General features: G+C 35.4%; 26 non-coding genes across 26 annotated transcripts; 6 read left to right on the forward strand and 20 right to left on the reverse strand.

Moving 5' to 3' along the window:
- Nucleotides 1-418: 418 nt before the first annotated feature.
- On the reverse strand, nucleotides 419-491 carry Trnar-acg (transfer RNA arginine (anticodon ACG)). The gene has a single exon. It is a non-coding gene; the product is annotated as a tRNA-Arg (tRNA).
- A 226-nt stretch (nucleotides 492-717) lies between these two features.
- Nucleotides 718-789, forward strand: Trnac-gca (transfer RNA cysteine (anticodon GCA)). Its single transcript has one exon. It is a non-coding gene; the product is annotated as a tRNA-Cys (tRNA).
- A 587-nt stretch (nucleotides 790-1,376) lies between these two features.
- On the reverse strand, nucleotides 1,377-1,449 carry Trnar-ucg (transfer RNA arginine (anticodon UCG)). Its single transcript has one exon. It is a non-coding gene; the product is annotated as a tRNA-Arg (tRNA).
- Nucleotides 1,450-2,352: 903 nt separating this feature from the next.
- On the reverse strand, nucleotides 2,353-2,425 carry Trnar-acg (transfer RNA arginine (anticodon ACG)). The gene has a single exon. It is a non-coding gene; the product is annotated as a tRNA-Arg (tRNA).
- A 227-nt stretch (nucleotides 2,426-2,652) lies between these two features.
- Trnac-gca (transfer RNA cysteine (anticodon GCA)) lies at nucleotides 2,653-2,724 on the forward strand. The gene has a single exon. It is a non-coding gene; the product is annotated as a tRNA-Cys (tRNA).
- A 600-nt stretch (nucleotides 2,725-3,324) lies between these two features.
- Nucleotides 3,325-3,397, reverse strand: Trnar-ucg (transfer RNA arginine (anticodon UCG)). Its single transcript has one exon. It is a non-coding gene; the product is annotated as a tRNA-Arg (tRNA).
- Nucleotides 3,398-4,409: 1,012 nt separating this feature from the next.
- Nucleotides 4,410-4,481, forward strand: Trnac-gca (transfer RNA cysteine (anticodon GCA)). The gene has a single exon. It is a non-coding gene; the product is annotated as a tRNA-Cys (tRNA).
- A 587-nt stretch (nucleotides 4,482-5,068) lies between these two features.
- Nucleotides 5,069-5,141, reverse strand: Trnar-ucg (transfer RNA arginine (anticodon UCG)). The gene has a single exon. It is a non-coding gene; the product is annotated as a tRNA-Arg (tRNA).
- Nucleotides 5,142-6,046: 905 nt separating this feature from the next.
- On the reverse strand, nucleotides 6,047-6,119 carry Trnar-acg (transfer RNA arginine (anticodon ACG)). Its single transcript has one exon. It is a non-coding gene; the product is annotated as a tRNA-Arg (tRNA).
- A 227-nt stretch (nucleotides 6,120-6,346) lies between these two features.
- Nucleotides 6,347-6,418, forward strand: Trnac-gca (transfer RNA cysteine (anticodon GCA)). Its single transcript has one exon. It is a non-coding gene; the product is annotated as a tRNA-Cys (tRNA).
- A 598-nt stretch (nucleotides 6,419-7,016) lies between these two features.
- Trnar-ucg (transfer RNA arginine (anticodon UCG)) lies at nucleotides 7,017-7,089 on the reverse strand. Its single transcript has one exon. It is a non-coding gene; the product is annotated as a tRNA-Arg (tRNA).
- Nucleotides 7,090-7,344: 255 nt separating this feature from the next.
- On the reverse strand, nucleotides 7,345-7,417 carry Trnar-gcg (transfer RNA arginine (anticodon GCG)). Its single transcript has one exon. It is a non-coding gene; the product is annotated as a tRNA-Arg (tRNA).
- A 223-nt stretch (nucleotides 7,418-7,640) lies between these two features.
- On the reverse strand, nucleotides 7,641-7,713 carry Trnar-acg (transfer RNA arginine (anticodon ACG)). Its single transcript has one exon. It is a non-coding gene; the product is annotated as a tRNA-Arg (tRNA).
- Nucleotides 7,714-7,940: 227 nt separating this feature from the next.
- On the forward strand, nucleotides 7,941-8,012 carry Trnac-gca (transfer RNA cysteine (anticodon GCA)). The gene has a single exon. It is a non-coding gene; the product is annotated as a tRNA-Cys (tRNA).
- A 590-nt stretch (nucleotides 8,013-8,602) lies between these two features.
- On the reverse strand, nucleotides 8,603-8,675 carry Trnar-ucg (transfer RNA arginine (anticodon UCG)). Its single transcript has one exon. It is a non-coding gene; the product is annotated as a tRNA-Arg (tRNA).
- A 547-nt stretch (nucleotides 8,676-9,222) lies between these two features.
- Nucleotides 9,223-9,295, reverse strand: Trnar-acg (transfer RNA arginine (anticodon ACG)). The gene has a single exon. It is a non-coding gene; the product is annotated as a tRNA-Arg (tRNA).
- Nucleotides 9,296-10,199: 904 nt separating this feature from the next.
- Trnar-ucg (transfer RNA arginine (anticodon UCG)) lies at nucleotides 10,200-10,272 on the reverse strand. Its single transcript has one exon. It is a non-coding gene; the product is annotated as a tRNA-Arg (tRNA).
- A 548-nt stretch (nucleotides 10,273-10,820) lies between these two features.
- Nucleotides 10,821-10,893, reverse strand: Trnar-ucg (transfer RNA arginine (anticodon UCG)). Its single transcript has one exon. It is a non-coding gene; the product is annotated as a tRNA-Arg (tRNA).
- A 549-nt stretch (nucleotides 10,894-11,442) lies between these two features.
- Nucleotides 11,443-11,515, reverse strand: Trnar-acg (transfer RNA arginine (anticodon ACG)). The gene has a single exon. It is a non-coding gene; the product is annotated as a tRNA-Arg (tRNA).
- Nucleotides 11,516-12,419: 904 nt separating this feature from the next.
- Nucleotides 12,420-12,492, reverse strand: Trnar-ucg (transfer RNA arginine (anticodon UCG)). The gene has a single exon. It is a non-coding gene; the product is annotated as a tRNA-Arg (tRNA).
- Nucleotides 12,493-13,040: 548 nt separating this feature from the next.
- On the reverse strand, nucleotides 13,041-13,113 carry Trnar-ucg (transfer RNA arginine (anticodon UCG)). Its single transcript has one exon. It is a non-coding gene; the product is annotated as a tRNA-Arg (tRNA).
- A 549-nt stretch (nucleotides 13,114-13,662) lies between these two features.
- Nucleotides 13,663-13,735, reverse strand: Trnar-acg (transfer RNA arginine (anticodon ACG)). The gene has a single exon. It is a non-coding gene; the product is annotated as a tRNA-Arg (tRNA).
- A 227-nt stretch (nucleotides 13,736-13,962) lies between these two features.
- On the forward strand, nucleotides 13,963-14,034 carry Trnac-gca (transfer RNA cysteine (anticodon GCA)). The gene has a single exon. It is a non-coding gene; the product is annotated as a tRNA-Cys (tRNA).
- A 599-nt stretch (nucleotides 14,035-14,633) lies between these two features.
- On the reverse strand, nucleotides 14,634-14,706 carry Trnar-ucg (transfer RNA arginine (anticodon UCG)). Its single transcript has one exon. It is a non-coding gene; the product is annotated as a tRNA-Arg (tRNA).
- A 548-nt stretch (nucleotides 14,707-15,254) lies between these two features.
- Nucleotides 15,255-15,327, reverse strand: Trnar-ucg (transfer RNA arginine (anticodon UCG)). The gene has a single exon. It is a non-coding gene; the product is annotated as a tRNA-Arg (tRNA).
- Nucleotides 15,328-15,876: 549 nt separating this feature from the next.
- Trnar-acg (transfer RNA arginine (anticodon ACG)) lies at nucleotides 15,877-15,949 on the reverse strand. The gene has a single exon. It is a non-coding gene; the product is annotated as a tRNA-Arg (tRNA).
- Between the last annotated feature and the right edge of the window lie 227 nt (nucleotides 15,950-16,176).

A 16,176-nucleotide genomic window follows, 5' to 3' on the forward strand; every position in this document is an offset into this window, starting at 1 on the left:
GTCAGACGCCTTATCCATTGGGCCATGGCGTTGCAACTCTACAGTTCGCTTTCTATCCAACCCAATTCTGATGGATTTGAATTAATTTGTATCGTAATACATTATCTAGACACTTGTTTTTTTTTGTTTGAAATTATGTCAATTGCTCAATCTTCTGAATCGCAGTCGGACGCCTTATCCACTGGGCCAAGCGGCCATAGTAATGTAATTTACAGTTCGCTTTCTATCCAAACCTAATTTCGTTGGATTTGAATTAGTTTGTATCGTATTAACATTATCAAGACATTGTTTTTTTTTATTGAAAACTATATATCCACTTTTCTTATTGGTTTATTTGAACATTAAATAAAGCAATATTGAACACAGAGGGACTCGAGTACTCAGTCTTCTGATTGGACAATTCTAAACAAAACAAGATTGACCACAGAGGGACTCGAACCCTCAATCTTATGATTCGTAGTCAGACGCCTTATCCATTGGGCCATGCGGCCATGGCGCTGCAACTCTACATTTCGCTTTCTATCCAACCAATTCTGTTGGATTTAAATTAATTTGTATCGTAATAACATTATCTAGACACTTGTTTTTTTTGTTTGAAATTATATCAATTGCTCAATCTTCTGAATCGCAGTCGGACGCCTTATCCATTGGGCCATAGTAATGTAATTTACAGTTCGGTAAGTTATTGTATATATGTCTGTATACCTTGCAATGTGTGGGGATATAGCTCAGTGGTAGAGCATTCGACTGCAGATCGAGAGGTCCCTGGTTCAAATCCGGGTGTCCCCTTTATGGATTATATCCAACATTTACTTCGAACGTTTTCGATTCGCATAACGTACTGGTGCAAAGTTTTAAACAACTGATTACTCGGTTTGAAAGTATGATTACCTTTATTTTTCTGTACAAATTTAAGCGTTGGCGAACTTAAAACCAAAATCCATTGGGCCACGCACACGCACGAATGCACCGCAGGTAGGTTACTATACCATACGCAACAGAAGTGCAAAGGATTTGAATATTAGTTACCTTGTTAATACAATGTGGTTTAAAATTGGAATTGTACATTAAACAACAACTATGACCAAGACAGGAACTCGAACCATCAATCTTCTGATTCGCAGTGAGACGGCTTATCCATTGGGCCATGCGACCATAGTACTGCAACTCTAGAATTCGCTTTCTATCTAACCCAATTTCGTTGGATTTGAATTAATTTGTATGGTATTAACATGATCAAGAGATTTGTTTTTTTTGTTTAAAATATATATCCACTTTTCTTATTCGTATAGTTGTACATTAAATGAACCAGTATTGAACAGAGAGGGACTTGAGTACTCAATCTTCTGATTGGACAATTCTAAATAAAACAAAATTGACCACAGAGGGACTCGAACCCTCAATCTTCTGATTCGAAGTCAGACGCCTTATCCATTGGGCCATGCGGCCATTGCATTTCAACACTGAAGTCCTCTTTCTATCTAACCCAATTGCTTTGGAGTTGAATTCATTTTTATCATACATACATTTGTTATTTTTGTTTAAAATGTATGGTATTAACATTATCTAGACACTTGTTTTTTGTTTAAAATTATATATCCACTTTTCTCATTCGTATAGTTGTACATTATATAAAGCAATACTGAAAACAGAGGGACTCGAGTACACAATTCTGATTGGACAATACTAAAGAAATCTAAACTGACCACAGAAGGACTCGAACCCTCAGTTTTCTGTTTCGAAGTCAGACGCCTTATACATTGGGCCATGCGGCCATAGTAATGTAATTTACAGTTCGCTTTCTATCCAAACCTAATTTCGTTGGATTTGAATTAGTTTGTATCGTATTAACATTATCAAAACATTGTTTTTTTTATTGAAAACTATTTATCCACTTTTCTTATTCGTTTATTTGAACATTAAATAAACAATATTGAACACAGAGGGACTCGAGTACTCAGTCTTCTGATTGGACAATACTAAAGAAATCTAAACTGACCACAGAAGGACTCGAACCCTCAGTTTTCTGTTTCGAAGTCAGACGCCTTATACATTGGGCCATGCGGCCATAGTAATGTAATTTACAGTTCGCTTTCTATCCAAACCTAATTTCGTTGGATTTGAATTAGTTTGTATCGTATTAACATTATCAAGACATTGTTTTTTTTTTATTGAAAACTATATATCCACTTTTCTTATTCGTTTATTTGAACATTAAATAAAGCAATATTGAACACAGAGGGACTCGAGTACTCAGTCTTCTGATTGGACAATTCTAAACAAAACAAAATTGACCACAGAGGGACTCGAGAACTCAGTCTTCTGATTGGACAATTCTAAATAAAACAAAATTGACCGCAGAGGGACTCGAACCCTCAATCTTATGATTCGTAGTCAGACGCCTTATCCATTGGGCCATGCGGCCATGGCGCTGCAACTCTACAGTTCGCTTTCTATCCAACCCAATTCTGTTGGATTTGAATTAATTTGTATCGTAATAACATTATCTAGACACTTGTTTTTTTTGTTTGAAATTATATCAATTGCTCAATCTTCTGAATCGCAGTCGGACGCCTGATCCATTGGGCCATAGTAATGTAATTTACAGTTCGGTAAGTTATTGTATATATGTCTGTATACCTTGCAATGTGTGGGGATATAGCTCAGTGGTAGAGCATTCGACTGCAGATCGAGAGGTCCCTGGTTCAAATCCGGGTGTCCCCTTTATTATTGTCCATTTATTATATCCAACATTTACTTCGAACGTTTTCGATTCGCATAACGTACTGGTGCAAAGTTTTAAACAACTGATTACTCGGTTTGAAAGTATGATTACCTTTATTTTTCTGTACAAATTTAAGCGTTGGCGAACTTAAAACCAAAATCCATTGGGCCACGCACACGCACGAATGCACCGCAGGTAGGTTACTATACCATACGCAACAGAAGTGCAAAGGATTTGAATATTAGTTACCTTGTTAATACAATGTGGTTTAAAATTGGATTTGTACTTTAAACAACAACTACGACCAAGACAGGAACTCGAACCATCAATCTTCTGATTCGCAGTGAGACGGCTTATCCATTGGGCCATGCGACCATAGTACTGCAACTCTTGAATTCGCTTTCTATCTAACCCAATTTCGTTGGATTTGAATTAATTTGTATGATATTAACATGATCAAGAGATTTGTTTTTTTTTTTGTTTAGAATATATATCCACTTTTCTTATTCGTATAGTTGTACATTAAATGAACCAGTATTGAACAGAGAGGGACTTGAGTACTCAATCTTCTGATTGGACAATTCTAAATAAAACAAAATTGACCACAGAGGGACTCGAACCCTCAATCTTCTGATTCGAAGTCAGACGCCTTATCCATTGGGCCATGCGGCCATTGCATTTAAACACTGAAGTCCCCTTTCTATCTAGCCCAATTGCTTTGGAGTTGAATTCATTTTTATCATACATACATTTGTTATTTTTGTTTAAAATGTATGGTATTAACATTATCTAGACACTTGTTTTTTGTTGAAAATTATATATCCACTTTTCTCATTCGTATAGTTGTACATTATATAAAGCAATACTGAAAACAGAGGGACTCGAGTACACAATCTTCTGATTGAACAATTCTAAATAAAACAAAATTGACCACAGAGGGACTCGAACCCTCAATCTTCTGATTCGTAGTCAGACGCCTTATCCATTGGGCCATGGCGTTGCAACTCTACAGTTCGCTTTCTATCCAACCCAATTCTGATGGATTTGAATTAATTTGTATCGTAATAACATTATCTAGACACTTGTTTTTTTTTTGTTTGAAATTATGTCAATTGCTCAATCTTCTGAATCGCAGTCGGACGCCTTATCCACTGGGCCAAGCGGCCATAGTAATGTAATTTACAGTTCGCTTTCTATCCAAACCTAATTTCGTTGGATTTGAATTAGTTTGTATCGTATTAACATTATCAAGACATTGTTTTTTTTATTGAAAACTATATATCCACTTTTCTTATTGGTTTATTTGAACATTAAATAAAGCAATATTGAACACAGAGGGACTCGAGTACTCAGTCTTCTGATTGGACAATTCTAAACAAAACAAGATTGACCACAGAGGGACTCGAACCCTCAATCTTTGATTCGTAGTCAGACGCCTTATCCATTGGCCATGCGGCCATGGCGCTGCAACTCTACATTTCGCTTTCTATCCAACCCAATTCTGTTGGAATTAAATTAATTTGTATCGTAATAACATTATCTAGACACTTGTTTTTTTTGTTTGAAATTATATCAATTGCTCAATCTTCTGAATCGCAGTCGGACGCCTTATCCATTGGGCCATAGTAATGTAATTTACAGTTCGGTAAGTTATTGTATATATGTCTGTATACCTTGCAATGTGTGGGATATAGCTCAGTGGTAGAGCATTCGACTGCAGATCGTGAGGTCCCTGGTTCAAATCCGGGTGTCCCCTTTATGGATTATATCCAACATTTACTTCGAACGTTTTCGATTCGCATAACGTACTGGTGCAAAGTTTTAAACAACTGATTACTCGGTTTGAAAGTATGATTACCTTTATTTTTCTGTACAAATTTAAGCGTTGGCGAACTTAAAACCAAAATCCATTGGGCCACGCACACGCACGAATGCACCGCAGGTAGGTTACTATACCATACGCAACAGAAGTGCAAAGGATTTGAATATTAGTTACCTTGTTAATACAATGTGGTTTAAAATTGGAATTGTACATTAAACAACAACTATGACCAAGACAGGAACTCGAACCATCAATCTTCTGATTCGCAGTGAGACGGCTTATCCATTGGGCCATGCGACCATAGTACTGCAACTCTAGAATTCGCTTTCTATCTAACCCAATTTCGTTGGATTTGAATTAATTTGTATGGTATTAACATGATCAAGAGATTTGTTTTTTTTGTTTAAAATATATATCCACTTTTCTTATTCGTATAGTTGTACATTAAATGAACCAGTATTGAACAGAGAGGGACTTGAGTACTCAATCTTCTGATTGGACAATTCTAAATAAAACAAAATTGACCACAGAGGGACTCGAACCCTCAATCTTCTGATTCGAAGTCAGACGCCTTATCCATTGGGCCATGCGGCCATTGCATTTCAACACTGAAGTCCTCTTTCTATCTAACCCAATTGCTTTGGAGTTGAATTCATTTTTATCATACATACATTTGTTATTTTTGTTTAAAATGTATGGTATTAACATTATCTAGACACTTGTTTTTTGTTTAAAATTATATATCCACTTCTCTCATTCGTATAGTTGTACATTATATAAAGCAATACTGAAAACAGAGGGACTCGAGTACACAATCTTCTGATTGGACAATACTAAAGAAATCTAAACTGACCACAGAAGGACTCGAACCCTCAGTTTTCTGTTTCGAAGTCAGACGCCTTATACATTGGGCCATGCGGCCATAGTAATGTAATTTACAGTTCGCTTTCTATCCAAACCTAATTTCGTTGGATTTGAATTAGTTTGTATCGTATTAACATTATCAAAACATTGTTTTTTTTTATTGAAAACTATTTATCCACTTTTCTTATTCGTTTATTTGAACATTAAATAAACAATATTGAACACAGAGGGACTCGAGTACTCAGTCTTCTGATTGGACAATACTAAAGAAATCTAAACTGACCACAGAAGGACTCGAACCCTCAGTTTTCTGTTTCGAAGTCAGACGCCTTATACATTGGGCCATGCGGCCATAGTAATGTAATTTACAGTTCGCTTTCTATCCAAACCTAATTTCGTTGGATTTGAATTAGTTTGTATCGTATTAACATTATCAAGACATTGTTTTTTTTTATTGAAAACTATATATCCACTTTTCTTATTCGTTTATTTGAACATTAAATAAAGCAATATTGAACACAGAGGGACTCGAGTACTCAGTCTTCTGATTGGACAATTCTAAACAAAACAAAATTGACCACAGAGGGACTCGAGAACTCAGTCTTCTGATTGGACAATTCTAAATAAAACAAAATTGACCGCAGAGGGACTCGAACCCTCAACCTTATGATTCGTAGTCAGACGCCTTATCCATTGGGCCATGCGGCCATGGCGCTGCAACTCTACAGTTCGCTTTCTATCCAACCCAATTCTGTTGGATTTGAATTAATTTGTATCGTAATAACATTATCTAGACACTTGTTTTTTTTGTTTGAAATTATATCAATTGCTCAATCTTCTGAATCGCAGTCGGACGCCTGATCCATTGGGCCATAGTAATGTAATTTACAGTTCGGTAAGTTATTGTACATATGTCTGTATACCTTGCAATGTGTGGGGATATAGCTCAGTGGTAGAGCATTCGACTGCAGATCGAGAGGTCCCTGGTTCAAATCCGGGTGTCCCCTTTATTATTGTCCATTTATTATATCCAACATTTACTTCGAACGTTTTCGATTCGCATAACGTACTGGTGCAAAGTTTTAAACAACTGATTACTCGGTTTGAAAGTATGATTACCTTTATTTTTCTGTACAAATTTAAGCGTTGGCGAACTTAAAACCAAAATCCATTGGGCCACGCACACGCACGAATGCACCGCAGGTAGGTTACTATACCATACGCAACAGAAGTGCAAAGGATTTGAATATTAGTTACCTTGTTAATACAATGTGGTTTAAAATTGGATTTGTACTTTAAACAACAACTACGACCAAGACAGGAACTCGAACCATCAATCTTCTGATTCGCAGTGAGACGGCTTATCCATTGGGCCATGCGACCATAGTACTGCAACTCTTGAATTCGCTTTCTATCTAACCCAATTTCGTTGGATTGAATTAATTTGTATGATATTAACATGATCAAGAGATTTGTTTTTTTTTTGTTTAGAATATATATCCACTTTTCTTATTCGTATAGTTGTACATTAAATGAACCAGTATTGAACAGAGAGGGACTTGAGTACTCAATCTTCTGATTGGACAATTCTAAATAAAACAAAATTGACCACAGAGGGACTCGAACCCTCAATCTTCTGATTCGAAGTCAGACGCCTTATCCATTGGGCCATGCGGCCATTGCATTTAAACACTGAAGTCCCCTTTCTATCTAGCCCAATTGCTTTGGAGTTGAATTCATTTTTATCATACATACATTTGTTATTTTTGTTTAAAATGTATGGTATTAACATTATCTAGACACTTGTTTTTTGTTGAAAATTATATATCCACTTTTCTCATTCGTATAGTTGTACATTATATAAAGCAATACTGAAAACAGAGGGACTCGAGTACACAATCTTCTGATTAAACAATTCTAAATAAAACAAAATTGACCACAGAGGGACTCGAACCCTCAATCTTCTGAATCGCAGTCGGACGCCTTATCCACTGGGCCAAGCGGCCATAGTAATGTAATTTACAGTTCGCTTTCTATCCAAACCTAATTTCGTTGGATTTGAATTAGTTTGTATCGTATTAACATTATCAAGACATTGTTTTTTTTTTATTGAAAACTATATATCCACTTTTCTTATTGGTTTATTTGAACATTAAATAAAGCAATATTGAACACAGAGGGACTCGAGTACTCAGTCTTCTGATTGGACAATTCTAAACAAAACAAGATTGACCACAGAGGGACTCGAACCCTCAATCTTATGATTCGTAGTCAGACGCCTTATCCATTGGGCCATGCGGCCATGGCGCTGCAACTCTACATTTCGCTTTCTATCCAACCCAATTCTGTTGGATTTAAATTAATTTGTATCGTAATAACATTATCTAGACACTTGTTTTTTTTGTTTGAAATTATATCAATTGCTCAATCTTCTGAATCGCAGTCGGACGCCTTATCCATTGGGCCATAGTAATGTAATTTACAGTTCGGTAAGTTATTGTATATATGTCTGTATACCTTGCAATGTGTGGGGATATAGCTCAGTGGTAGAGCATTCGACTGCAGATCGAGAGGACCCTGGTTCAAATCCGGGTGTCCCCTTTATGGATTATATCCAACATTTACTTCGAACGTTTTCGATTCGCATAACGTACTGGTGCAAAGTTTTAAACAACTGATTACTCGGTTTGAAAGTATGATTACCTTTATTTTTCTGTACAAATTTAAGCGTTGGCGAACTTAAAACCAAAATCCATTGGGCCACGCACACGCACGAATGCACCGCAGGTAGGTTACTATACCATACGCAACAGAAGTGCAAAGGATTCGAATATTAGTTACCTTGTTAATACAATGTGGTTTAAAATTGGAATTGTACATTAAACAACAAACTATGACCAAGACAGGAACTCGAACCATCAATCTTCTGATTCGCAGTGAGACGGCTTATCCATTGGGCCATGCGACCATAGTACTGCAACTCTAGAATTCGCTTTCTATCTAACCCAATTTCGTTGGATTTGAATTAATTTGTATGGTATTAACATGATCAAGAGATTTGTTTTTTTTTGTTTAGAATATATATCCACTTTTCTTATTCGTATAGTTGTACATTAAAATGAACCAGTATTGAACAGAGAGGGACTTGAGTACTCAATCTTCTGATTGGACAATTCTAAATAAAACAAAATTGACCACAGAGGGACTCGAACCCTCAATCTTCTGATTCGAAGTCAGACGCCTTATCCATTGGGCCATGCGGCCATTGCATTTAAACACTGAAGTCCTCTTTCTATCTAGCCCAATTGCTTTGGAGTTGAATTCATTTTATCATACATACATTTGTTATTTTTGTTTAAAATGTATGGTATTAACATTATCTAGACACTTGTTTTTTGTTTAAAATTATATATCCACTTTTCTCATTCGTATAGTTGTACATTATATAAAGCAATACTGAAAACAGAGGGACTCGAGTACACAATCTTCTGATTGGACAATACTAAAGAAATCTAAACTCACCACAGAAGGACTCGAACCCTTAGTTTTCTGTTTCGAAGTCAGACGCCTTATACATTGGGCCATGCGGCCATAGTAATGTAATTTACAGTTCGCTTTCTATCCAAACCTAATTTTGTTGGATTTGAATTAGTTTGTATCGAATTAACATTATCAAAACATTGTTTTTTTTATTGAAAACTATTTATCCACTTTCTTATTCGTTTATTTGAACATTAAATAAAGCAATATTGAACACAGAGGGACTCGAGTACTCAGTCTTCTGATTGGACAATTCTAAATAAAACAAAATTGACCACAGAGGGACTCGAACCCTCAATCTTCTGATTCGTAGTCAGACGCCTTATCCATTGGGCCATGCGGCCATGGCGTTGCAACTCTACAGTTCGCTTTCTATCCAACCCAATTCTGTTGGATTTGAATTAATTTGTATCGTAATAACATTATCTAGACACTTGTTTTTTTTTTGTTTGAAATTATGTCAATTGCTCAATCTTCTGAATCGCAGTCGGACGCCTTTATCCATTGGGCCAAGCGGCCATAGTAATGTAATTTACAGTTCGCTTTCTATCCAAACCTAATTTCGTTGGATTTGAATTAGTTTGTATCGTATTAACATTAGCAAGACATTGTTTTTTTTATTGAAAACTATATATCCACTTTTCTTATTCGTTTATTTGAACATTAAATAAAGCAATATTGAACACAGAGGGACTCGAGTACTCAGTCTTCTGATTGGTCAATTCTAAACAAAACAAAATTGACCACAGAGGAACTCGAGAACTTAGTCTTCTGATTGGACAATTCTAAATAAAACAAAATTGACCACAGGGGTTACTATACCATACGCAGGTAGGTTACTATACCATAGGTTACTATACCATACGCAACAGAAGTGCAAAGGATTTGAATATTAGTTACCTTGTTAATACAATGTGGTTTAAAATTGGAATTGTACATTAAACAACAACTATGACCAAGACAGGAACTCGAACCATCAATCTTCTGATTCGCAGTGAGACGGCTTATCCATTGGGCCATGCGACCATAGTACTGCAACTCTAGAATTCGCTTTCTATCTAACCCAATTTCGTTGGATTTGAATTAATTTGTATGGTATTAACATGATCAAGAGATTTGTTTTTTTTTGTATAAAATATATATCCACTTTTCTTATTCGTATAGTTGTACATTAAATGAACCAGTATTGAACAGAGAGGGACTTGAGTACTCAATCTTCTGATTGGACAATTCTAAATAAAACAAAATTGACCACAGAGGGACTCGAACCCTCAATCTTCTGATTCGAAGTCAGACGCCTTATCCATTGGGCCATGCGGCCATTGCATTTAAACACTGAAGTCCTCTTTCTATCTAGCCCAATTGCTTTGGAATTGAATTCATTTTTATCATACATATATTTGTTATTTTTGTTTAAAATGTATGGTATTAACATTATCTAGACACTTGTTTATGGTTTAAAATTATATATCCACTTTTCTCATTCGTATAGTTGTACATTATATAAAGCAATACTGAAAACAGAGGGACTCGAGTATACAATCTTCTGATTGGACAATACTAAAGAAATCTAAACTCACCACATAAGGACTCGAACCCTCAGTTTTCTGTTTCGAAGTCAGACGCCTTATACATTGGGCCATGCGGCCATAGTAATGTAATTTACAGTTCGCTTTCTATCCAAACCTAATTTCGTTGGATTTGAATTAGTTTGTATCGTATTAACATTATCAAAACATTGTTTTTTTATTGAAAACTGTTTATCCACTTTTCTTATTCGTTTATTTGAACATTAAATAGAGCAATATTGAACACAGAGGGACTCGAGTACTCAGTCTTCTGATTGGACAATTCTAAATAAAACAAAATTGACCACAGAGGGACTCGAACCCTCAATCTTCTGATTCGAAGTCAGACGCCTTATCCATTGGGCCATGCGGCCATTGCATTTAAACACTGAAGTCCTCTTTCTATCTAGCCCAATTGCTTTGGAATTGAATTCATTTTTATCATACATACATTTGTTATTTTTGTTTAAAATGTATGGTATTAACATTATCTAGACACTTGTTTTTTGTTTAAAATTATATATCCACTTTTCTCATTCGTATAGTTGTACATTATATAAAGCAATACTGAAAACAGAGGGACTCGAGTACACAATCTTCTGATTGGACAATACTAAAGAAATCTAAACTCACCACAGAAGGACTCGAACCCTATGTTTTCTGTTTCGAAGTCAGACGCCTTATACATTGGGCCATGCGGCCATAGTAATGTAACTTACAGTTCGCTTTCTATCCAAACCTAATTTCGTTGGATTTGAATTAGTTTGTATCGTATTAACATTATCAAAACATTGTTTTTTTTATTGAAAACTATTTATCCACTTTACTTATTCGTTTATTTGAACATTAAATAAAGCAATATTGAACACAGAGGGACTCGAGTACTCAGTCTTCTGATTGGACAATTCTAAACAAAACAAGATTGACCACAGAGGGACTCGAACCCTCAATCTTATGATTCGTAGTCAGACGCCTTATCCATTGGGCCATGCGGCCATGGCGCTGCAACTCTACATTTCGCTTTCTATCCAACCCAATTCTGTTGGATTTGAATTAATTTGTATCGTAATAACATTATCTAGACACTTGTTTTTTTTTTGTTTGAAATTATGTCAATTGCTCAATCTTCTGAATCGCAGTCGGACGCCTTTATCCATTGGGCCAAGCGGCCATAGTAATGTAATTTACAGTTCGCTTTCTATCCAAACCTAATTTCGTTGGATTTGAATTAGTTTGTATCGTATTAACATTAGCAAGACATTGTTTTTTTTTATTGAAAACTATATATCCACTTTTCTTATTCGTTTATTTGAACATTAAATAAAGCAATATTGAACACAGAGGGACTCGAGTACTCAGTCTTCTGATTGGTCAATTCTAAACAAAACAAAATTGACCACAGAGGGACTCGCGAACTTAGTCTTCTGATTGGACAATTCTAAATAAAACAAAATTGACCACAGGGGTTACTATACCATACGCAGGTAGGTTACTATACCATAGGTTACTATACCATACGCAACAGAAGTGCAAAGGATTTGAATATTAGTTACCTTGTTAATACAATGTGGTTTAAAATTGGAATTGTACATTAAACAACAACTATGACCAAGACAGGAACTCGAACCATCAATCTTCTGATTCGCAGTGAGACGGCTTATCCATTGGGCCATGCGACCATAGTACTGCAACTCTAGAATTCGCTTTCTATCTAACCCAATTTCGTTGGATTTAAATTAATTTGTATGGTATTAACATGATCAAGAGATTTGTTTTTTTTGTTTAAAATATATAACCACTTTTCTTATTCGTATAGTTGTACATTAAATGAACCAGTATTGAACAGAGAGGGACTTGAGTACTCAATCTTCTGATTGGACAATTCTAAATAAAACAAAATTGACCACAGAGGGACTCGAACCCTCAATCTTCTGATTCGAAGTCAGACGCCTTATCCATTGGGCCATGCGGCCATTGCATTTAAACACTGAAGTCCTCTTTCTATCTAGCCCAATTGCTTTGGAATTGAATTCATTTTTATCATACATATATTTGTTATTTTTGTTTAAAATGTATGGTATTAACATTATCTAGACACTTGTTTTTTGTTTAAAATTATATATCCACTTTTCTCATTCGTATAGTTGTACATTATATAAAGCAATACTGAAAACAGAGGGACTCGAGTATACAATCTTCTGATTGGACAATACTAAAGAAATCTAAACTCACCACATAAGGACTCGAACCCTCAGTTTTCTGTTTCGAAGTCAGACGCCTTATACATTGGGCCATGCGGCCATAGTAATGTAATTTACAGTTCGCTTTCTATCCAAACCTAATTTCGTTGGATTTGAATTAGTTTGTATCGTATTAACATTATCAAAACATTGTTTTTTTATTGAAAACTGTTTATCCACTTTTCTTATTCGTTTATTTGAACATTAAATAAAGCAATATTGAACACAGAGGGACTCGAGTACTCAGTCTTCTGATTGGACAATTCTAAATAAAACAAAATTGACCACAGGGGGACTCGAACCCTCAATCTTCTGATTCGAAGTCAGACGCCTTATCCATTGGGCCATGCGGCCATTGCATTTAAATACTGAAGTCCTCTTTCTATCTAGGCCAATTGCTTTGGAGTTGAATTCATTTTTATCATACATACATTTGTTATTTTTGTTTAAAATGTATGGTATTAACATTATCTAGACACTTGTTTTTTGTTTAAAATTATATATCCACTTTTCTCATTCGCATAGTTGTACATTATATAAAGCAATACTGAAAACAGAGGTACTCGAGTACACAATCTTCTGATTGGACAATACTAAAGAAATCTAAACTGACCACAGAAGGACTCGAATCCTCAGTTTTCTGTTTCGAAGTCAGACGCCTTATACATTGGGCCATGCGGCCATAGTAATGTAATTTACAGTTCGCTTTCTATCCAAACCTAATTTCGTTGGATTTGAATTAGTTTGTATCGTATTAACATTATCAAAACATTGTTTTTTTTATTGAAAACTATTTATCCACTTTACTTATTCGTTTATTTGAACATTAAATAAAGCAATATTGAACACAGAGGGACTCGAGAACTCAGTCTTCTGATTGGACAATTCTAAATAAAACAAAATTGACCGCAGAGGGACTCGAACCCTCAATCTTATGATTCGTAGTCAGACGCCTTATCCATTGGGCCATGCGGCCATGGCGCTGCAACTCTACAGTTCGCTTTCTATCCAACCCAATTCTGTTGGATTTGAATTAATTTGTATCGTAATAACATTATCTAGACACTTGTTTTTTTTGTTTGAAATTATATCAATTGCTCAATCTTCTGAATCGCAGTCGGACGCCTGATCCATTGGGCCATAGTAATGTAATTTACAGTTCGGTAAGTTATTGTATATATGTCTGTATACCTTGCAATGTGTGGGGATATAGCTCAGTGGTAGAGCATTCGACTGCAGATCGAGAGGTCCCTGGTTCAAATCCGGGTGTCCCCTTTATTATTGTCCATTTATTATATCCAACATTTACTTCGAACGTTTTCGATTCGCATAACGTACTGGTGCAAAGTTTTAAACAACTGATTACTCGGTTTGAAAGTATGATTACCTTTATTTTTCTGTACAAATTTAAGCGTTGGCGAACTTAAAACCAAAATCCATTGGGCCACGCACACGCACGAATGCACCGCAGGTAGGTTACTATACCATACGCAACAGAAGTGCAAAGGATTTGAATATTAGTTACCTTGTTAATACAATGTGGTTTAAAATTGGATTTGTACTTTAAACAACAACTACGACCAAGACAGGAACTCGAACCATCAATCTTCTGATTCGCAGTGAGACGGCTTATCCATTGGGCCATGCGACCATAGTACTGCAACTCTTGAATTCGCTTTCTATCTAACCCAATTTCGTTGGATTTGAATTAATTTGTATGATATTAACATGATCAAGAGATTTGTTTTTTTTTTGTTTAGAATATATATCCACTTTTCTTATTCGTATAGTTGTACATTAAATGAACCAGTATTGAACAGAGAGGGACTTGAGTACTCAATCTTCTGATTGGACAATTCTAAATAAAACAAAATTGACCACAGAGGGACTCGAACCCTCAATCTTCTGATTCGAAGTCAGACGCCTTATCCATTGGGCCATGCGGCCATTGCATTTAAACACTGAAGTCCTCTTTCTATCTAGCCCAATTGCTTTGGAATTGAATTCATTTTTATCATACATATATTTGTTATTTTTGTTTAAAATGTATGGTATTAACATTATCTAGACACTTGTTTATGGTTTAAAATTATATATCCACTTTTCTCATTCGTATAGTTGTACATTATATAAAGCAATACTGAAAACAGAGGGACTCGAGTATACAATCTTCTGATTGGACAATACTAAAGAAATCTAAACTCACCACATAAGGACTCGAACCCTCAGTTTTCTGTTTCGAAGTCAGACGCCTTATACATTGGGCCATGCGGCCATAGTAATGTAATTTACAGTTCGCTTTCTATCCAAACCTAATTTCGTTGGATTTGAATTAGTTTGTATCGTATTAACATTATCAAAACATTGTTTTTTTATTGAAAACTGTTTATCCACTTTTCTTATTCGTTTATTTGAACATTAAATAGAGCAATATTGAACACAGAGGGACTCGAGTACTCAGTCTTCTGATTGGACAATTCTAAATAAAACAAAATTGATCACAGAGGGACTCGAACCCTCAATCTTCTGATTCGAAGTCAGACGCCTTATCCATTGGGCCATGCGGCCATTGCATTTAAATACTGAAGTCCTCTTTCTATCTAGGCCAATTGCTTTGGAGTTGAATTCATTTTTATCATACATACATTTGTTATTTTTGTTTAAAATGTATGGTATTAACATTATCTAGACACTTGTTTTTTGTTTAAAATTATATATCCACTTTTCTCATTCGTATAGTTGTACATTATATAAAGCAATACTGAAAACAGAGGGACTCGAGTACACAATCTTCTGATTGGACAATACTAAAGAAATCTAAACTCACCACAGAAGGACTCGAACCCTATGTTTTCTGTTTCGAAGTCAGACGCCTTATACATTGGGCCATGCGGCCATAGTAATGTAATTTACAGTTCGCTTTCTATCCAAACCTAATTTCGTTGGATTTGAATTAGTTTGTATCGTATTAACATTATCAAAACATTGTTTTTTTTATTGAAAACTATTTATCCACTTTACTTATTCGTTTATTTGAACATTAAATAAAGCAATATTGAACACAGAGGGACTCGAGTACTCAGTCTTCTGATTGGACAATTCTAAACAAAACAAGATTGACCACAGAGGGACTCGAACCCTCAATCTTATGATTCGTAGTCAGACGCCTTATCCATTGGGCCATGCGGCCATGGCGCTGCAACTCTACATTTCGCTTTCTATCCAACCCAATTCTGTTGGATTTAAATTAATTTGTATCGTAATAACATTATCTAGACACTTGTTTTTTTTGTTTGAAATTATATCAATTGCTCAATCTTCTGAATCGCAGTCGGACGCCTTATCCATTGGGCCATAGTAATGTAATTTACAGTTCGGTAAGTTATTGTATATATGTCTGTATACCTTGCAATGTGT

Source organism: Ciona robusta, chromosome 9 (assembly GCF_009617815.1).
Source record: "Ciona robusta chromosome 9, ASM961781v2".
Taxonomy (NCBI): Eukaryota; Metazoa; Chordata; class Ascidiacea; order Phlebobranchia; family Cionidae; genus Ciona; species Ciona robusta.